General features: G+C 44.1%; 1 protein-coding gene across 1 annotated transcript in view; it reads left to right on the top strand.

Moving 5' to 3' along the window:
• The first annotated feature begins 1,174 nt into the window (after positions 1-1,174).
• Positions 1,175-18,824, top strand: part of LOC143344282 (ras-related protein Rap-2a) — a 31,470-nt gene continuing 13,820 nt past the window's right edge. The window contains exon 1 of the mRNA XM_076770168.1: positions 1,175-1,461. The gene's annotated coding sequence lies outside the window, so the exon portion shown is untranslated. The remainder of the gene's footprint in view (positions 1,462-18,824) is intronic.

Raw genomic sequence — 18,824 nt, forward strand, 5'->3', positions numbered from 1 at the left:
GCCACGGTAAGGGTTTAGAGGAGCCGCATACAATTCGCTAGCCACCGTTTACCTACTATTGTTATGTATCTTTGGATTATAGAGGAACTATTTCTCTTCAATAAAGTATCAAACTAGCCAACGCGTAATCAAATACGATCATGTTCCCCCACGTATCCTCGTGTATATTTTGTGTATGTGCACAGAGTGCACTCTCGAATATCCGATTTCGCTTCAACCGACCGCACTTTCGTCTAATTAAATATACTTCTTATCATATCAAGTAAGAAAACTGTCGAAACAAAAGTCTTCGAATGCAATTTATCGAGCTTTCCAAACGAAAATATTTACTTCCGCGAGTATCAACAACCACTTCGACGTCTTGCCGGAACAACATCGAAAATACGAGCGAAAGCATTGAACCTGTCTCGGAGGCGCCCGGTTTAAACGTAGTTATACGAGGGTAATTAAATTATTTGAGATACTCGACGTATTGGAAATCAGAATTTCCTTAATATATCGTCGTACCCTCGGAACCGTCTCGCTTGAATGTGACCCAAACTAACCGACGAGCAACGAAATACGTGCTCCATGCGCTACGGATCCGAAAACAAAATATCCAAATGCAAATGTCGGGCACTCGAACGAACGTTAATTAAATTATCAACGCCCGCGAATGTTGCTCGAAGGAACAAAATATTTACTTCGACATCAACCGCCTATTCGACCGCGTTTTATACCGGTCGGGGGCGACTCGTCGAGTCAAAACGGAATTATAACTTTTAAATGAACGATCAACAACCACCTGCAATTGTTGTCCGAAGCGTTCCACAAAATATTTACTTCGAAGCAACGTCGGTGGTATTCGACGGCGTTCGACGTCCTCTTAAAGCAGCTCCTCGTGTAAGGTACAAGCAGAAGCATTGACCCTAGGCTCAGGTGCACCGTCAGGTGCTTTCGAGTTAGTAGGGAGTCAGGTGAACCAACCTACAGAGAGAGAGAGGATAGGTGGAAGGTGGAGGGAACCTCTATGGAGGGAAAGAGATCCGCAGCTAGGACGGTTGCGGTCTAAAATACGCCTGGCGTACGGCGGGGGTGTGCAGGTGGAAGAGAAGGTCGGAAGGTTACAAGAGCGCAGACGCCGACCGAAAGCATCGAGGATAGCACCCGGCACGGTACCGAAGTACCGGACAGAGCTAGCTCGTCCGCATCGCTGTGTTCGTCCGACAGGCACACTCAGGGCAACCAGGACACTCTTTAAACACACGTTCACCTGCGATCCACGTCGTGATTCGCTACCGAGTTTCGCCCCCGAGCACGCCGTGAATCGACCAGTCGAGAGAGACGTTACACGCACACACCGTTGCGAGTTACCGGCGGATTCGAAGAGCCACTCGAACCTTTCCCGCGCTCCGACTCCGACTACGGTTTTCACCTGTTAACCGAGCCGTCGCACTCTTCTTCTCGGAGGACTTTGTACAGGTAAGTACCGCACCGAGTTTTACTATTTTTCTCCAAACGGACCTCCGAGTATCGTGCTCGAAAGTGACAGTGACAAACTACGCGATGCCTCGTGCCAGAGTCCCGGATTCGGAATCGTCGGATTTTCGATTTCGAATATCAATTTCCGGTGATCGACGAACAGTCGAGAGCGAAGACTCGAAAACTTCGTCGACGAAAAGTTTCCGTAGATTCAACGATGACACTTTTCACGGTTAAGGGTATTAATTTTCGATGTAACCGGTGACTTGTTACCGAAATCGTTCTCGTACACGGAAGTAATTTGCCAGTCTCGGGACTATCGCGCGTGTTTGATGGGATATTAATGCTATTACACCCGATAATGTGGAGAATGCGTTTTCGCTGCATTATCCACCGCAACCGTAACCTCTAATCTACCCACGCGGATTTCCAGGTGGATGAACACCTGCGTTAGGAACGTTCCCCTCGAGTATTTCGATAAAACTCGCACGTTCCTCGTAGATCTAGCTCACGGGAGGGGGAGGGGGAGATAATTATTCGATTTTATAGCAATTTCTTCGCCGAGCATCTTCAATTTTCGTTTCTCATTGACGCCACGCGAGCAAAGGAAGTCGCGAACCAGGGACTGATTTTCCCGTCGTAGCGACAAAATTAATGTAAAACGAGCAAGATGGTAAACACCCGACTGGTCTACTCTCGTAAAGTTTGTTTACAAGCCTGCTATAGCTTCCGCGAGAGCGAAGCTGCGCTTTGTAGTTATTTTAATAACGGACTCCGCCCCTGCTTCCGTCTTCCGTTTATCGCCTACAAGGCAGCAACAAATTTCACCGTTATTAAACCTAGTGCACGCCGGCAAACGGTAATCTCGAGAATCCTGCATAAAGCTGGTGTCTTTCCAGACCCAGAGTCTCGTCTTTGAAGGGTAATCCGCGTTTTAAGAGAATAACCACCCACGATTTCTACTCCTCGTCCGAAGGAAACGTTACGGTTTCCAATCGCGAGGGTCTGCGCGTCGATGTTTCTTAATTTCCTTCTGGCCCTATCCGAGCAACCGTTCCGTCAGCTGTCGGAAACGGCTCCCAAAGCTCTCTCGAATCGCTGCTTTGCCGCAATATTCGCCGCCACTTTTAACGGGCCGTGCATCTCGCCCGATGGCGTTCGATTTCGATACTCCAGATTCGACCATCGGCTTTCGGACAACGCGTAACGATTCGAAAGAAATACCGCCTGCCAAACACTCTGACGTACGATCGAAAATCCAGAGACTTTTCAAGCATTCTGGCCCTCGAATTTCATTTTTTTTTTAGACTCTATGGAATAACAATTTCTTGAGAACGATCGAAGAGAGGCTTTAAAGCGTGGAAACTGCAATTTCCTAAATAGGAATTGCATTTATAAAAAAAACTTTACGGAAATTATTTTTCATCGAGCGTCCCGTTACGCGACAGAGACAGGATCAAGCATTAGAAATATTAGTTACGCGAGGCTGCAGCTGCGCCCCGTTGTTATTACAAAGAAACGCGTCGCAATTTCCTGCGGGTGTTTTCTTTCGAAGTTAGCGACTCCCGTGGACGACGGTGTTCGTATATTTTTAATGGAAGCAAAACAGTGCGCGTTTCTTTTCCAGTCGCGTTTCCTTCCGACACCACCGACGCTCGAGACGATAACGCAACGGAAAGCAAATGACCGCGTTGAGAACATCGGACGCCCAACGTGCAAAATAGCCTCCGAGAGGAAATTATTCGCGAGGTATACTTGGACGAGATTAATTTCGAGATCCGTTTGTAAAACTGTTTGTCTCGCGGGTTCAAGACACAGAGGCATCGATAATTAGTTGGAACGAACTTCGCGACAAGTTTAAATAGAGGCGACGCGGCTCGTTTCGCGTGTATGAAAACGCGAACAGGAAGTACCTCGAGAAGTTTTTATATAATCATCGCTGCAGCCTGGACCCGGAACTTGGACCGAGTACTCCGTAATAGATTTTTCGTATTTCTTATTTCAGTCGAGTCCAGGTCGTCGTGCGCTTTCAAAGTTAGCGAGCTGGCCGGACTTTATCCGCGGATTATCGCGCGTTGCAACCACCGATCGACGCTGCCAACTCGAATCTTTTCGATCGTTGATACGATAGACAGTGGGTGAAACTTCTACGGGCCACGATTTACTACCAAAAGTTTACTCTGTAAATATATGGGTGCGAACATGGTAGTATCGTTTCCCTGAAACGGTGCATGGAAATGGAAAAATTCGTATAAGAAGAATACGAGAAAAGTCGAGTATCGCGACGCAAACAAGGTTAATAGATCTTTTACTTTCTGGAAAATCTCGACGACGCTCGTTACCCGCGACATTATAGTTCGCGACGTGTCGTTGTTCCTTGTCAAATTAATTAGTTTCCGGTTTAATGCTCGCCGAGCTTAGCGCAAAACATCGTCGCTCGGTCGAACCGCTCCTATGGAAACCGGTGTTTCTCTTTGTCTAACTCACTTCCGGCGATTTCCTCGAAGTTGTTTCACCCCGTTACGTTTGCTTAACGATGGTCAGACCGAATAACTTTCGACACCCCCCATTGTGAGGAAGAGATGCTCGGGTGTCACGAGTCACCTAACCGACGAGCACGTGTGCTGTTTTGCAAAGCTTTCGACCGTTTCGCGATCATAATTCGCAACTACTGGCGGAAAATTCGATGAAATTAAATTTATTATACGCACTGATTCGCTGTCGCTGGCAAAATCAGTCGTTATCGCGTCAGTTACTTCCTACGTAATTGAAATATCTTTGCCTGTGATATTATTTGCGCGATACTTTTCGTTACGAAAGCAATAAAAATACGAGTTTAAAATTTGATATCCCGGCGATAGAGCACAGAAAGACTCGGTACAGTTTTGCAGCGTGGGCGATAACGCCCCCCCAAGGGGGCACAAAATTCTTTCTTCAAAAGCGTTTAAAGTAACAATAAGCTCCAGGGCGTCGTTTGGACATATTAGGGGGGACGACAACATGGAAGGCCAATGTAATGGCTAAACGGCTTAAGTTTCATTTATAAAACCGCTGAATAATTAATTTCTCGACGCTGTTGTTCGTGGTGAAAATGTTTTTTAAAACGGAATTTTTAACGCGAAATTCCCGGTTTTCCCCGGCACGTGAGAATAGATTAAACAAGGTAAAGAATTCACCTCTGCAGTAATTTGTTTAACGTACCACGTACGCGTTCCACGGGATTATAGTGGCCATTCGAATAATTCGATATATCGTTGTGAAATGATATTACAACGGTTCCATGATTAGTGGTTTCCTTTGGAGCAATCCCGTGGTGCATACGTGACTATAAATAATAGAAAGAAAATTAGTTTCCCTACGGCAGTTTCTTCATCAATGTCCCACCTTGATCGTTCTCTTATATCTGAATTGCATATAAGGTTTACACGACACAATCGTACATCCTGTTTCAACGGAGATAGAATGGAACGGTTAAATAGTAAAATAACAAAGCTCACGGTTTTTTTATCCTCGTATGTAATTGCACTTTTCGTTAGAACTTGTTAAAGCATCCCACGCGTTGTAAGTACGACTAAACCCAATTGCATAACACGCGTTGTAATGCATGAAACCCGTTCGCGGAATCCGTTTGCGTAACTTCGGCGATTATCGTACGAATCTTCGATATTAACGCGCAAAAATCGATCGGATCGAGCCGACGGACGATGCACGCTCGGTTTTCATTCGGACATCTGTTGCGTCTATGTTCGGCGACTATGCTAAACGAGGCCCTCTGATCGTCAAGGTAAATTGTAACGAGGTTTAGGTCGGGTCAGGTAATGTCATTGTGCTACATAGGTCATTTCAAGCGATATTACAGAACGATCGTTTCAGCAAATTGCGTTTGTAACGCTGACTGAACAACGTTCCGGTAAACGGTAGACGCTACAACGCTTTACGCTATACCGACGCCTTCCTCATTCTACAATCTACCGACGACGACGTCGCCTAATACGCAATACTACTTATCAAAAGTTATTGTAGGAAACATCCGTGCCTCCGAACGATTCTTACTTTCTTATTTTCTGAGAAGGATGCTCTATTCAGAATCTCTTTTAACACTTTCTAGACCTTTTTCTATACAAAATATCGCTCTAAATCATCGCTTGGATACGACTTATGGAATAAGCTAACGTTTAATACATATACTACGTTAAATAGAATTACTGAAAAGTTCAGAACCACTGGAAACACGTCGAACCCATTAAAGCACTGGTCAGATGTGCAGCACTCTCTCCAACGAGTTTTGAGATGTTCCCAACGATCCCCGGACTTTTATATATCTCTATTATTTCAGTGCTCCAAAAGTCTCTGGATTACTTCTAATTACCGTGGCTTTAACTCATTCGACTCACAATTTTCGATTCGTTCGTCGTTATTTAAAGAAAACTAAAATCGGATGAAAAATTCTTCGACGCTCGTTTCTCGTGTCCGGTATGTAAAATTCGCGTGAATCGCGGGAAGGGGTGGGAGTCCAGTTTCGAACCGCAACGCGCCACCGTCGCTTTGCAGCGTCGACCGCGGTTAACAATAACAACGGGCCGTGGAATACAAATTCGCGCAGCGTTGTTCGCGCGACGGTAACGATTAATCGCAATACGCTCCCGGCTGCATTAGTCCGGAACAATGAAGTCCCTGAAACGCGGTTTGTTACGGACGCTGCGAGGGCCAGAAAACAATTGCGTCACGAGAAACGTCTCTGCGAGTAAAGGACGAGGAGGAGCGGACGGTTTTTCGTCCGTACGCCCACAGGATCCGCGAGTACGTCCAATCAACGTTGCACACAGCAGACGCAACGAAACGAGGGACAAAAGACACGTTATCGATAATGTTTGACTCCCTGCACCCTGCGCCACGGACACTGATATCGATTATCAGCGACGAAAAGACGGAACTTGGACAGGGACTGCCGACGAGCTGGCAAGAGCTTGGAATCAAGGACCAATCTTCATCGATCGATCAAGCTAATTCGATCTAGAATCGACGATCGAACATTCTACTTCGTTTATTATTACTAGACATTTTTATACACGCGAGGAGACGACGATTGGGAGAGTTTGAATACAGAATAATGTAAAGTAACAACAAATAAAAATGAGCAGGCCAGATTGGAAAACCAATTTACTAGTAAACTGTCTGGCTGGGATGACTGTACAACGTGGAACGATGCTCCGTCGTGCATAAACCACATGCGAGGAACAACATCTAATGGAACGTCTTCCAAAAGATCTAGACTGAAAGCATGTTATGACACTCTGTATAATATATCGAACGAGGCGAGTGCTTTTGTGAAATAATATCTGGGCGAACGAAGAATAATTCTGTTTCGTCGCGCTATGTTTAAAAGACCGACGGTTGCGAAAGATAATTTCATTTTGTCCCCCGGTTACCTTGCCTTTGTTCGGTTCTTAACAATTTACCGCTCGAAACCATAAATTGACTTACGCAATAATTAGTCCACTTTAGATTATTCTATCGTAAAATATATTCTTTGTATTTTATTACCTTTCTATTTTATAATAAAAAGTATATAAAAATACTTGAAATTCGTTCGATAAATACGCGATACCAGTCAAATAGTTAACTCTTGAATTAAAATGTAAATTTCGAGTGAAATGGCGACCATTAAAGCGAAATCGCGACGGAGAAATCGACTTTGCGGGGACATTTCGCCGCGTTAACGTTGCACATTATACCCAGTATCGTGTTTTCCATTTTTACGCGTCGTCTCTTCGTCGCGTACGAAGGGATTTATAAATCCCGCGAGTCTATCTTCCGGGGGAGCATTGATTCGTCGAGCTTCGTTCCGGACACGAGTCGAATCCGATATAGCCTGCGTGTCTCGAATCCGGGATCTCGCTGTTTCGAGGATTTAGATCCACCGCGGAAGACGCGAGAGACGATTTCAATGAATTTTCCTACAATGCAAATGAAACGCGATGAATCCATTCCACGGAATTACGTGGACAAAATACTTTCTCAGAGTCGAGCAACTTAAACGTCTTTCTCGTCTTCTATTTTTCAGAAACGCGTGGAAGAAGCTGTTATTCGTTATTTTCGACGACCGGGATTACGAGATTCCCAGAGAATTTCCTTACCCAATAAACCTGTTAATACGTGAACACGAGTGATACTGTTAAAGCAACGGGTTCTATCGTCACGGTGTTAAATAATACAGGAAAATCAAGCAAAGCCTCTTCCTGCCGCGATCCAAAAGCGTCGAGGTTTGGTACTCTGAATAATGGCTTCGACGTACATTATTCCTTTCCATTGTAGCTGGTTTTAACTACACGGCTGGCAACAGTTCCGTTATTGTACAGTACCCGACTCGCTTTGATTCGAATTACGTCACACGGCTGCCTCTTATAAGCCACTCGAGCTCCAACCGAGGAATGTTTTCAAAGTTCCGGGCAATTCGTAAAGTGGTCGAATCGGTGGAGCAGGCTCGCGACGCGGTCTGTGTACTTTATCGCATTATGCAAATGCATTTTCCCGTGGAATTCCTTCGTCGAGAGATCTCTCTGTCGGTAGCGATTCGATAGCGGGGACAATTTGTCACGCGAAACTTTGCCGATGAAAAACGAACAGACGCCCGTCGGCGTCGGCGTCGGTTCTTTCTACGCGCGCGGCTTTTCGATTCAACCCTGTCGATCGAAAGCTCGGGCTCGAGCTTTCCGCGCAATTCTCTCGCGTGACAAAGACCGAACGATTAAGTCAGTCACAGAGATAAAATGCTTTGTTTTCGTTCGCAGCTTCCGTTCGCGTAAAAATCGACCGTTCGAATGCACGGCACCTTTCGAGAAAGACGAACGACCAGCGTTCTTTGCCGGGGCTGAAAAACATTGCGATTCTTCGCGGGCCGCTATAATAGTCACTCGATAATGGGGCGCTCGTTTTTCCTCCTTTTTTATCTGTCGTTTAATTATAGTGCCGACGGACGCCCGTAATTTATATCGTCCCCCGTATAGACTGGTTTATATTGCCGCTAAACTCACGATCCACTGATCAGACCTTATATTTAACGTTCGCCAAGACGATCTTAATCTTCAAATTTTAACAAAAATGCAGAACCTTTCAAAGTGATTCACGAAAATAGATTTTCTTGTAGGAAAAAATTCTACTATATAATTTTTGCTAGGACCCTTGCAAAGTAATATACAGGGTATTCGGCCACCCCTGGGAAAATTCGAGTAAGTGCTGAAAGTTTTGGGTGAAAAAAAAGTCTTTCGAATCGTCTTGAAAAAATTATTTTTAGTTGCAGGGGTCAATTGCAAGCATTTTTGGTCAATAAACATACCCCCGAAATCCTACTCAGTTTCGAGAAAAAAATTCCTTACCGAAAATACAATGTCTGACCATACATTGATATGTTTCACTGAAATTTCATGCGTATGTTTAAAATATCATAACTCCTGAACGGATTGGACGATTTTAATGTTTAAAAAAGCAAACTACGCGTATTTTGGTGGAGAATATGTACAAATCGCAAAAATATTCGAAAAGTTGGTCCTTGACCCCGCAAAATGAGAAAAACCCCATAAAAAATGGTCCAATTTTCAAACAGCCATAACTCCTACAATTGTGAATATATTTCAGTGAAATTTTTTTCTGAAGTAGAGCTCATGGGTACCTACAAAAAAGTATTAGACAACTTTTCTGTAGGGCGTTAAACAATATTACTAAAAATGAAAAAGGAATTTTTAAGAAAAATCGACAGGGGGTAGGTGCCTAAATTTTTCGGCGAAAAAAAAAATTTTCGAATCGTTCTAAAAAAATTATTTTCAGTTGCGGGGGTCAAATACAATCATTTTTGATCATTACACATACCCTCGAAATCCTACTCACTTTCTAGAAAAAAATTCAATACGGGCGGAACTTTGAACGTTAATAACTGTTTAACGAAGCCTTCATCAACAAATTGATGTTCTTGATTTTCGTCTTATTTTGGCCTCTAGAATCCCCCATTCAAATTTTCCCCAGGATGGCCGAACACCCTGTATAGGGGAATTTAATTTACGAATTAGAAAAATATGAGATGCCTGAGAAAACCATAGAAATTTTTATTTTGCCCTCTCTATTCCAAGAATATAATTCTGTAAATCGAGAATGACCTAACCAATTAATAACGTATATTATTCTAAATAATGATGATGCTCGCATCGACTATTTGTCTCAACTTTTTTATCGCGTTGTATAAACTCGCGTTCGTTCTTTCGCGCGTTTCCGATTAGATTACACGAGGCATTTCTCCATTATTCCCGAAGAGGATCAGATCGAAACGTTAAACGTTTCCACAGTAATGCTATCGCCTTGTACTAATTTATTTACACCGAACAGCAAATTAGACGAACGATAATGACGCGGGTCGAGGGAAAAGGTCCAAGAGAATATTTCGTGAAATATTCCCGTTGCACGCAATTACCACGGCCGTTTTCATACGCTGTCACGGTGACGTTTTATAACGCGCGAGATGCTCCGTGTGGAATTTCAGCCGGAAATTCACGCAATGAGAAATCACTTCTGAATCAACGCGACAGTGGCGATTTGTCGTGCGCCAGCTGCTAAAAGTTTGTCAGTGAAAAATGATCGCGTTGCTTCCCCTCTGGTATTCCCTCCCCTCGTTTGCTTTCTTTCACCCCCCTCGATCTTCCGGTCTGTTGCACATGCGGATAGAAACGTAAGAAACAACCGGCAAAGGAGGACCGTTCAATTTCGTAGCTTTCCGCAAAACCCGTAAACGCATACACGGAGAATACGGAGCCGTAGTAACGTTTCTTGCAACCGAGTTCGCGATAGTTCCCGTGCACTACGAAAAGATCGTTTCGAGTCGAAACCACGCTCTCGATTAAAGAGCAATTAACCCAGAAACGTTCTTCGTTGTAGCTTTTCAATTGCCGAAACCCGATCGAGCTGCAAAAACAACCGAGAAACTCGTTGCAACGTAAAGTTTCTAAAGCGCAAACACGGTATACGCTGTGTGTGCTCCGAGGGAACCGCTTCACCAATGGATTTTCTACATAAAAGTAAATGTAAAATGTTCGTATGAAAACACGTCAGAGGCATTCTAAGAGGAAACTTTTACAAAATGCAAGGCCCAAAGTCGAGTATCGAGCTCGACAATGTCCATCTTCCGGAGGAATTATTCCACCGAACTCGATGTAACGCCAGAATCATATCAAACGAAACACGTTTTCTGCAAACTTTTTTCATTTTCTATCGCTGAGGCGGTTCCACGCACGCCAACGCCAACGGGGAAAGCCGTTGTATATTCCGCAAAGCTACCCCAGATCGATCACGTTCTTTCCGAAACGAACGCCACTCCGTGGATTTTTGAATATACGAAGGATTTCTCAATGCTTTCCACGGTTCACGTCGCGTATTACTCCTCGATAGTCTTCGAGGCAACAACTTCTAATGCCGGCGCTCCGTACGTTTACCGAATCGCGTGCAACTTTTCAATTACTCCCACTCGACGGAAATGTTGCACGAATTTCCATCGTTGCTCTCGAATCGATTACACCGTCGATGATACGATCGAGAGTTTCGTTTCCCGACGAATCGGAAACGGATAGTTCCACTGAAATCCAATAATTCGTGCGCAAGACCTTTTTAATCAATCCTGAGGGTTCTATGTTTCATTTGCGAAAGAGAGCATCGCGCTTGCGCTTTCCTAGAACCAGACACTGCTAGAAAATACACCGTACAGCCCATTATACGTATTAACATGATACCGGTCAGGAATCATGTTTCCTACGATCTTGCAACAACGATGGAAACATAACAATGAAAGAGTAACACAAGGGAACGTTACTTTTACCTCTTCTTCGTTTTTCTAATACATTCTTGTTGACATTACGGTTCTTTCAAATATATTAATTTCTGTCTTGTTCCTGAAAAGGCTTTATACACTATCCGAATTGATTCGAACCTTCTATTATGCAAGGCCACAGCGATCGAATGGTAAAGCGTTTCGACGGAGCAATTGGATAACGGAAGTTGCATAAAGAAAACTCTTCGGTAAAAAAAAAAAAAATAGAAAAACGAGGAAGAAGCGAACGGGAAAATGATTAAATCCCGCTGGTGCGAGGGGTATTTCATGCTACGGCTCGTAAGGATTAAGTGTTCTCTGATACCGTGAAATAACCAACTCGACATTTGAAGAGAACTCGTCTTTTTTCGCGTCGCTTGTATCCGGGGCTTACTGTTTCGCGCGGTGAACGATATATCCTGGAAAACCGGCTGTCTATGGCCAGGGATTAAAAACGCATCGATGACGCGGAGTGACCGTACAAGCCCGACAAATAGGACAGAATTCCATTTCCTTCTATTTCTAAGACGTTTACCAATCGGAGGAAAAAAGCTAATGGAACGTGTCGAATGGATCACGAAGAATTGATTGCGTTCTCTTGCGTTGAAAAAAAATCGAACTAACCAGTTTTCAAGTTTCTAGTATTTATCGACGAACGCTCGAGTCGAAATATTACTACGTGCTTCGTTTCGCGTATTAATCCGTATTAATTTCGACAATATGGTAGCAAAGAACCGAGCTGAATCGTAGTTTTTCGCGTTTCCGTTCGACTTTTACCGATTCCGATATCCGTCGAAGAATTCTCTTTCCGCTTTATCCTGTATAACACCGTGGAAAGTACGATGTCGCGTAATAGCGTGGAAACTTGTCTGGGTTAAGATTCCGAGGCGCGATAGAGCGTCCATGCAAATTAAGGAGTTCATGACTGTCTGCGAATAAAGCAGAGAATTTCCGCGCCCGAGAGATAAGATCGTACTAAACGGGAAATCTTAATACGAAAATTTCGAAAACGAATCTCTGCGAATTCGCTCGCCGAGCAATTTATCGGCGAATAATTTGTAACCGAACGTGACGAAAATTTAACGCAACGTTAATTTCGCTTGCTTTATTTTCGACACAACGAGCACCGTAACGTAGTAAATATTCCGCACCTCGATCACCAATGCGGACAAATCGAATCATCGTTTATAATCTTTTGCCCCCTCGATGTTTGTTGTTTCTATTACGATAATCTCTTTCGCGTAAATTCACCGGTTACCTAATCAAACGCGATACGCGATAAAACGTCCGGAGCGATCTATCAACAGTTTAATCGCCGCTAGCGGCCGTCGAAATTAATCGGTTTAATTCGAAATATTATTCGTTTCGAATGCCCGCGAGGCATGCTGGTAACAGTAACTCGACTAAACGAATTTGAAAAGCAAAAACTTTGCAACGTTTATCGGTCGTTTTGAATTTTTTTCGAATTAATTCCCGCTAGCGAACGCGCGAAACGCTTTGTCCGCGACCAATTAAACGAGCAATTTTTCAACGAAAGCATTTCAATTAAACTCGTTTGAATAATGATCGCTAGCGCGCCATTTATTTTTATGAAACTTTCGACGACCATTTCCGAGCCATTTTGCCATTACCGGATCAACGATGAATTCAAAGCTGTTTATCTATAAAAAAAAAAACACTGTAAATGTTTAATTCGAGACGAATGCGTTCCCAGCACGCAACGCGTGCATTTTTCTCGCGCTCTTATCGTTTGTCAAACTCTGTCGCACCCTCGAACAAAGTAATCGACAGATCCGTTATCGCGCGATACACCTCGAACGAAATTTTCGCGACGTCGCGATTCTCGATTTCTTTCTCGCATTCCTCGGGGCGAGCGTGAACGTTCCCGTATAAATCTCGCGAGGAGAAAAAGACGTCCCCCGGGCTGGGAATTTGCACAGGTCGCGCGGAGAATGCAACGCTTGACGATTTCTCTTTCAAAATGGATTTCACGCGTCGCAGGAAATTGCACGGTTTGTCGATGCCCGCTTCGCGGGACGCGACGCTACCGATCGATCTTTATCGATGTCTCGAAAAATATTCCCCGCCTCTTACGATCACATTTATATATTTTCAGTCGTGTTCCTTCGCTACCTCGGACACGTTCTCGTTCGGGACTATTGTCTCTCGCGACAGACGCAGGGAAATTAATATTTTTCCAATCGGCGAAAGAGAACTGAATCTGAACTCAATCTTAACTGAATTATTTTACTTAACGTTGATTATTACCAAATTGGTAAATGGAAATCAACTTTTCTTTAAATTTAAATCTAGGAGTTAGTCGTACTTTTCTGTAATGAAACTTTACTTTGAAGTCTGTGCTAAACTATTCTCTTTACTTTGCCCGTTCCTTCTTCGAATCTTCTAAAAAAAAAAAATTTATAAAGAATGTATGAAATGTATTTTTAAAGACATATTGGACCTAAGTGCTTCCTTTTTGCTTAAGAAGTTCTGGCACAGATTTTCAAACGCTTTCGAAACTCCCTAGCTCTACAACGTCGCTTAGCTTCGATTTGAAATTTCTATCTTTTAAAAGCTTCCTAATTTGCGATTCAACGAAGACGCTTCTCTTTATTTTTACACCTGGCTTCGTTCTATTTGCTTGATAAAATAAAGGTGTGATTTCCATTATTTTTTTTAAAGATGACCTCGATCTTTGAACTAGTTCTTTGTTTCATATAACGCGAGTTCGCGTAACAGGGCTTTGCTTAAGAACCAAACTACCGTGTTATACGGAGGATACCTATATTCGTTATAAGCGAGAAAGTTTTAGGACGAGAAGTATGTAAATGTAACCCCATTGCATGGAAACAGTTTTGACACGAGCCCCATATAAAATTTATGAGGGATTGTTTAGGCTGACGAAAAATATTATCAGAACAGGGGTGGAACTGGTTTAATTAAAATCGCGGCTAAAAGACGAAAATCTTGAAAATACGCGTCTTAAAAAATTATGACATTAGAAAGAAATGTGATTTTCTTTCGACAAACTCGCGGCCACTGTTTGGCAAACGCGGAAAGTAATATCGACGACCCGATTCTCAGCGAAATCTTGAAAATACAGAGTGAAAAAATCTATTCTTCTACGAAATTCCACGACTGCGGCATGACTTGTGTATTCGGTTCGCGTTCGCGTCGTTGTTTACTCTCCCGAGTGGATTTCGTCGTGAAAAGTCGTTTGTCTTTAGTCGCATCTTAGACCGGTCTATTCCATTTTCCAATCCTTGCAGAATATTCCAGTCCCGACTCACGATCTGGTTTACATTTCCAGTTTCTCCTCGGCAACCTCGACCCCTCGCGTTTTCCTACTCGGCCGAAACAACCGCAAAGTTGGCGAATAAACCGTGGAAATTGAATCGAACGCGTTGCGAGAATCGAAAGGTTCCGGTGGAACTTGCACTGAACCTCGGAAAAATGGATTATGGAAAACAGATATTAAGATTCATGTTTTCGCGACCAAGTTTAACGAGTGCCGGAAAAATGAATTAAAGTTAACTTTGTTCCTTAATCGAGGCTAAACGCAGCCGCGAGTCGAGACGACTTTTAGACTCTCCCCCTCCATTTATGATACGACAGCGAAGAAAATATTCTCTGCAGTGTCTTAACTTCTCGTTCCGTGGCATTAAAGTCTCCTCGACGTGTACGGTAGTACATAAACATTAAAGCAGCATAAGGCGACGCCTCCGAGCCTCGTTCACCGAGAGCTGCTCGGTTAACCGGGAAAATGATTTTGTAATCCTCCCCAACGCTCCTCTCGAAACTCAATTTTCCTTTTCTTAACCGGAATTACGGATCACAATTAAATCTAGTTCGATGTGGGCAATTCTTAATTTACGATATATAGTAAATTTACAATGTCTGTGAAAACAAATGCCAAGATCGTGAAAAACCCACGTAGTTTCGAGGAACCTCGCGGAAAAACTTTGCAACTTAATAACAGACGTTACTAATGAAACTCAAGCTCGGTGACCTTTGGTATTCTAACTCGATTTAGTGCCTCAATGAAAATGACGGAGTCGCGTAGGTCGCTGAAAAAACATTTTACGCAGCGTTCCGCGAGAACATGAGCATTTTTACGATTTCAATGAAATGAACGCGAGTTCCACTCGGCTGTGAAAAATCGTCGCCGAGTCGTGCCCTTCGTGTCATCGTATTCGATTGTATTTCTTGGTCGTTTCGAAATTTCACAGGTCGCCGGCCTTAACGAGCGGCTGGCGCCGTGCACTTTCGGTCGATGAAATATGATAATTTTTTTCTTTTCCCACCGTACCAAACAACGCGGAAGAGGTCGTCGAGCTGGGGAACAAAGAGGCGCTCGACTGACCCCGCTAATGATACCAGAAATTTATGCGTCGCAACGATCCACTCGGTATTTATCGTGTGTCGCGCCGTCTGTGCGTTATCGCGGCTTAACCCAAATATACTGTAACAAGTGTCACGTGTGTATCCGCCTTGTGCCGCGACACGAATACAGGTGAGCAGTCTGTTCTTCGAGGGCCACGTGTTCCCCCGACGACCTTCCTTTTTTACTACGAGCTACTATCGACGCCTCTAGAAATTTCAAAGTTACTTGTTCGAGTCCGAAGAATTGTCTCTAGTTTTCTCTACTTTTTGTTACGTGTATTTTAATATAAAATTCCACGGGAAACTGTAAAAGCAATTCAGCGGGAGATAATTTGTGGAAGCTTACGAAAAAAAGTTGCTTCTCTATTTCACTTAACGCGACCATAAAAATACCTCCGGACAAGACACAGTGGGGGCTTTGCCAAAAACTCCGAACGAGATAAGAGAGGGATAAAACAATTTGGAAAGGAGATTCCGAACGAAGCCGGAGATTTTTGGTTCTTCGATGGTCGAGTCGAAGTCTTCTTTTTATTATTTCTCTGGGCGAAACGTTTCGAAATTATGTTCTCGGGAAACGGGGATGGAAATCGCGAGCGCTATCGCTGATACGAAACGAGGCAAGTAGTGCAGACGTACGGTATAGCCCGACAAAGACATTAAGAGGGTATTAACAATCTGGAAGCCACTGACCTCCTTCAAACTCTCCAAGATCGGGATTAGTCTACATGTATCCCGAACGTCTGGCGTAGAAATCTTGTTCTTATCTGTGTCGATGCACTTTAGAGGTTTTATGTTATTAGTGAAGACGTCGGAAACTGTATCCCTCCTAGAATACGTCGATTTTTTCGAAAAAAACAACGCTTGTTTTAATCTTCTGTCGACATATTCTATTCCTATTTATATTTCAACTATAATATACGCGTTAGGGAACTTGCATCCCCTTTCTCGTATATCTACCGCATCAAACCTACACAACGAGCCATCAAAGTCCTTTCTTAAGGGATCGTGATAAAGAATGAACATCCACCGTCGCTTTTACGCCTCTGTTCGTTCGCCTATCCATCCCGACGCGTCTGAATCTGTATTATGTCGTCTTTCACGGGCCAGAAAAAAAAAACATCGAATTACTCACCGTGAAAAGGGATCTTCTCCCAGGGTAGCGATAGGGTGGTAGCACGGTATTTACTATCGCGTGGAACCCTGTCACGGAATCGCGAGAATACATCGTTGCTTCTATTTGTCAGTGTCGAGAACGAAGGATCTTTTAGGGTAATTCGACCAGATCAGAGTTTAGAAGTCGAAGGGTTTCCACGGAGGAACGTGTACAGAAATTCGAATCTACGAAAATGAAGGTGTTTCGCTGATCTCGAAGAACGCCTTAAAACCTGGTCGACGTCATTAGCGTGAAACGGAGAAGAGGTCGAAACGGGTCAGCGAAACTGGAACAACGGCTTTCCATCTCATTAGAATACTTCGGCGAAACGCAAGAAGCAGACCTGGCGGCGATCTTCGACCATCCGGGCCGAAATCTCGGTGACAAATGTCGAGCGATAAATACGCGTCGCGATGGCGAACGTAGCAACGATCGTCGAGGAACGCAACGAGGAAAAAAGCGGCCGTAACTCATATTGAACGCGTTGCCGTTGGCGGGATAGAATTGGCTATTCTCGTTCGAGAGAAAAGATCATCCTAACGTTGGGATCAACGGTTACCACCGCCCAAAACATCGTGTGTAACTGGAGTAATGCCCCGAACGTCCCAGTTGGACCCGGCAGTCGGTCGGAGGTAATAGTAAATTTCTTGCGTGTCAAGACGTCGCCGGGGTAGAGGGCGACGGAGATGGCTTGGCCACTGTGGATCGCTGCTCCGAAAACGTCCTTGTTCGTACGTGTAGCCAACCACGCACACGCTACCGAGTCGAAATTCTCAGGCCACCGTTTCATTTAACCTACATTTTCGAGTAGTCTAGACGGGGATGATTTTCGACCCTAATCCCGCGGAAGATACGACTCCGGGTCGCGTACAAAGTTTATAAAATACGACGATGACCTGGGTAATGTATAAGCGTTTAATTCTTTCCTCGAACATTCTGCATTTGCGTAATTTAATCTTACGCGATCGTCAGAAATTTTCGTCCACGTGGACGAGTACGAGTTTAATTTAAACGATAACCGAAATACCCTCAACAGCGAGGGGTAGTGTTTCGTAACTAAACAATATCTGGGTTGCGACGGTTAATAGAGAGGCGAGAATTTCGACGTGGGATAACCGTGGGAGCGTCCCCGCGACCACATTCGCCCGGTCCCTCGCGAATCCTACCTTCTGCGGAGGACATTTCGAACTGCGTCGGTCGGCAAAGTTACGTTTGGGTCGGATCGTTTCGTTCCACAGGGTTTTACGAAACGACCGCGTGCGCGTTTAATTCTGACTACCGCGAAACAAGCCCTCGGGAAAGGACTTGGAAGATGGCGGTGCGGTCTTTTCCGAGGGTCGACGCCACGGGTACCCGTAATCCTGAACCGACGATACGGAAGGATGGAAGAACGATAAGCGAAATTACTTTTCCCCAAAGCTATTGACCAAAATACCCTATATTCTCGCCTGGGCCTCGCCAACAACCCCATTCGTTGCTCGAAAAATTCCCCGTAAACGACGTGCGCGGTTCTCCTCCGCATTAAGGTCAACGAAACCGGTCGCGTTTCGGAAGCTCGCCAAGCCTGCTGGCAACGGGATCGCATAATTCACAAGATATCCTACAAGACTTAAGGAGGACTACTATATCACGGAGCTGCTAGAAATCTCCCCAGAGGGTTGGTCTTTTAAGCGCCACGCTTCGAAAATCTGCATCGATAACAATTATTCTATGAAATATCTTATTGTATAGGAAAGATTGCAATTCTTTATATCCGACATTTTGCACTTGGATTATCAACGAGTTCTAAATTCTTCGTGGACGACTCAAACGCAAATGTATCGATAGTATTAGAAGACGTCTTAGTTGAATCATTATGGAAGCATCGAGCAAAACTTCGTTTTCCTCCCTCGCTGCTCTTGTAGGAGAAGAAGGGTCAGAACAGTCGAGTTTCCACCTCTGCTATAGCAAACTAATATGCCGAAAAAACAGAAACTATTA

The sequence above is a fragment of the Colletes latitarsis genome, chromosome 8, assembly GCF_051014445.1.
Source record: "Colletes latitarsis isolate SP2378_abdomen chromosome 8, iyColLati1, whole genome shotgun sequence".
In the NCBI taxonomy this organism is placed as follows: Eukaryota; Metazoa; Arthropoda; class Insecta; order Hymenoptera; family Colletidae; genus Colletes; species Colletes latitarsis.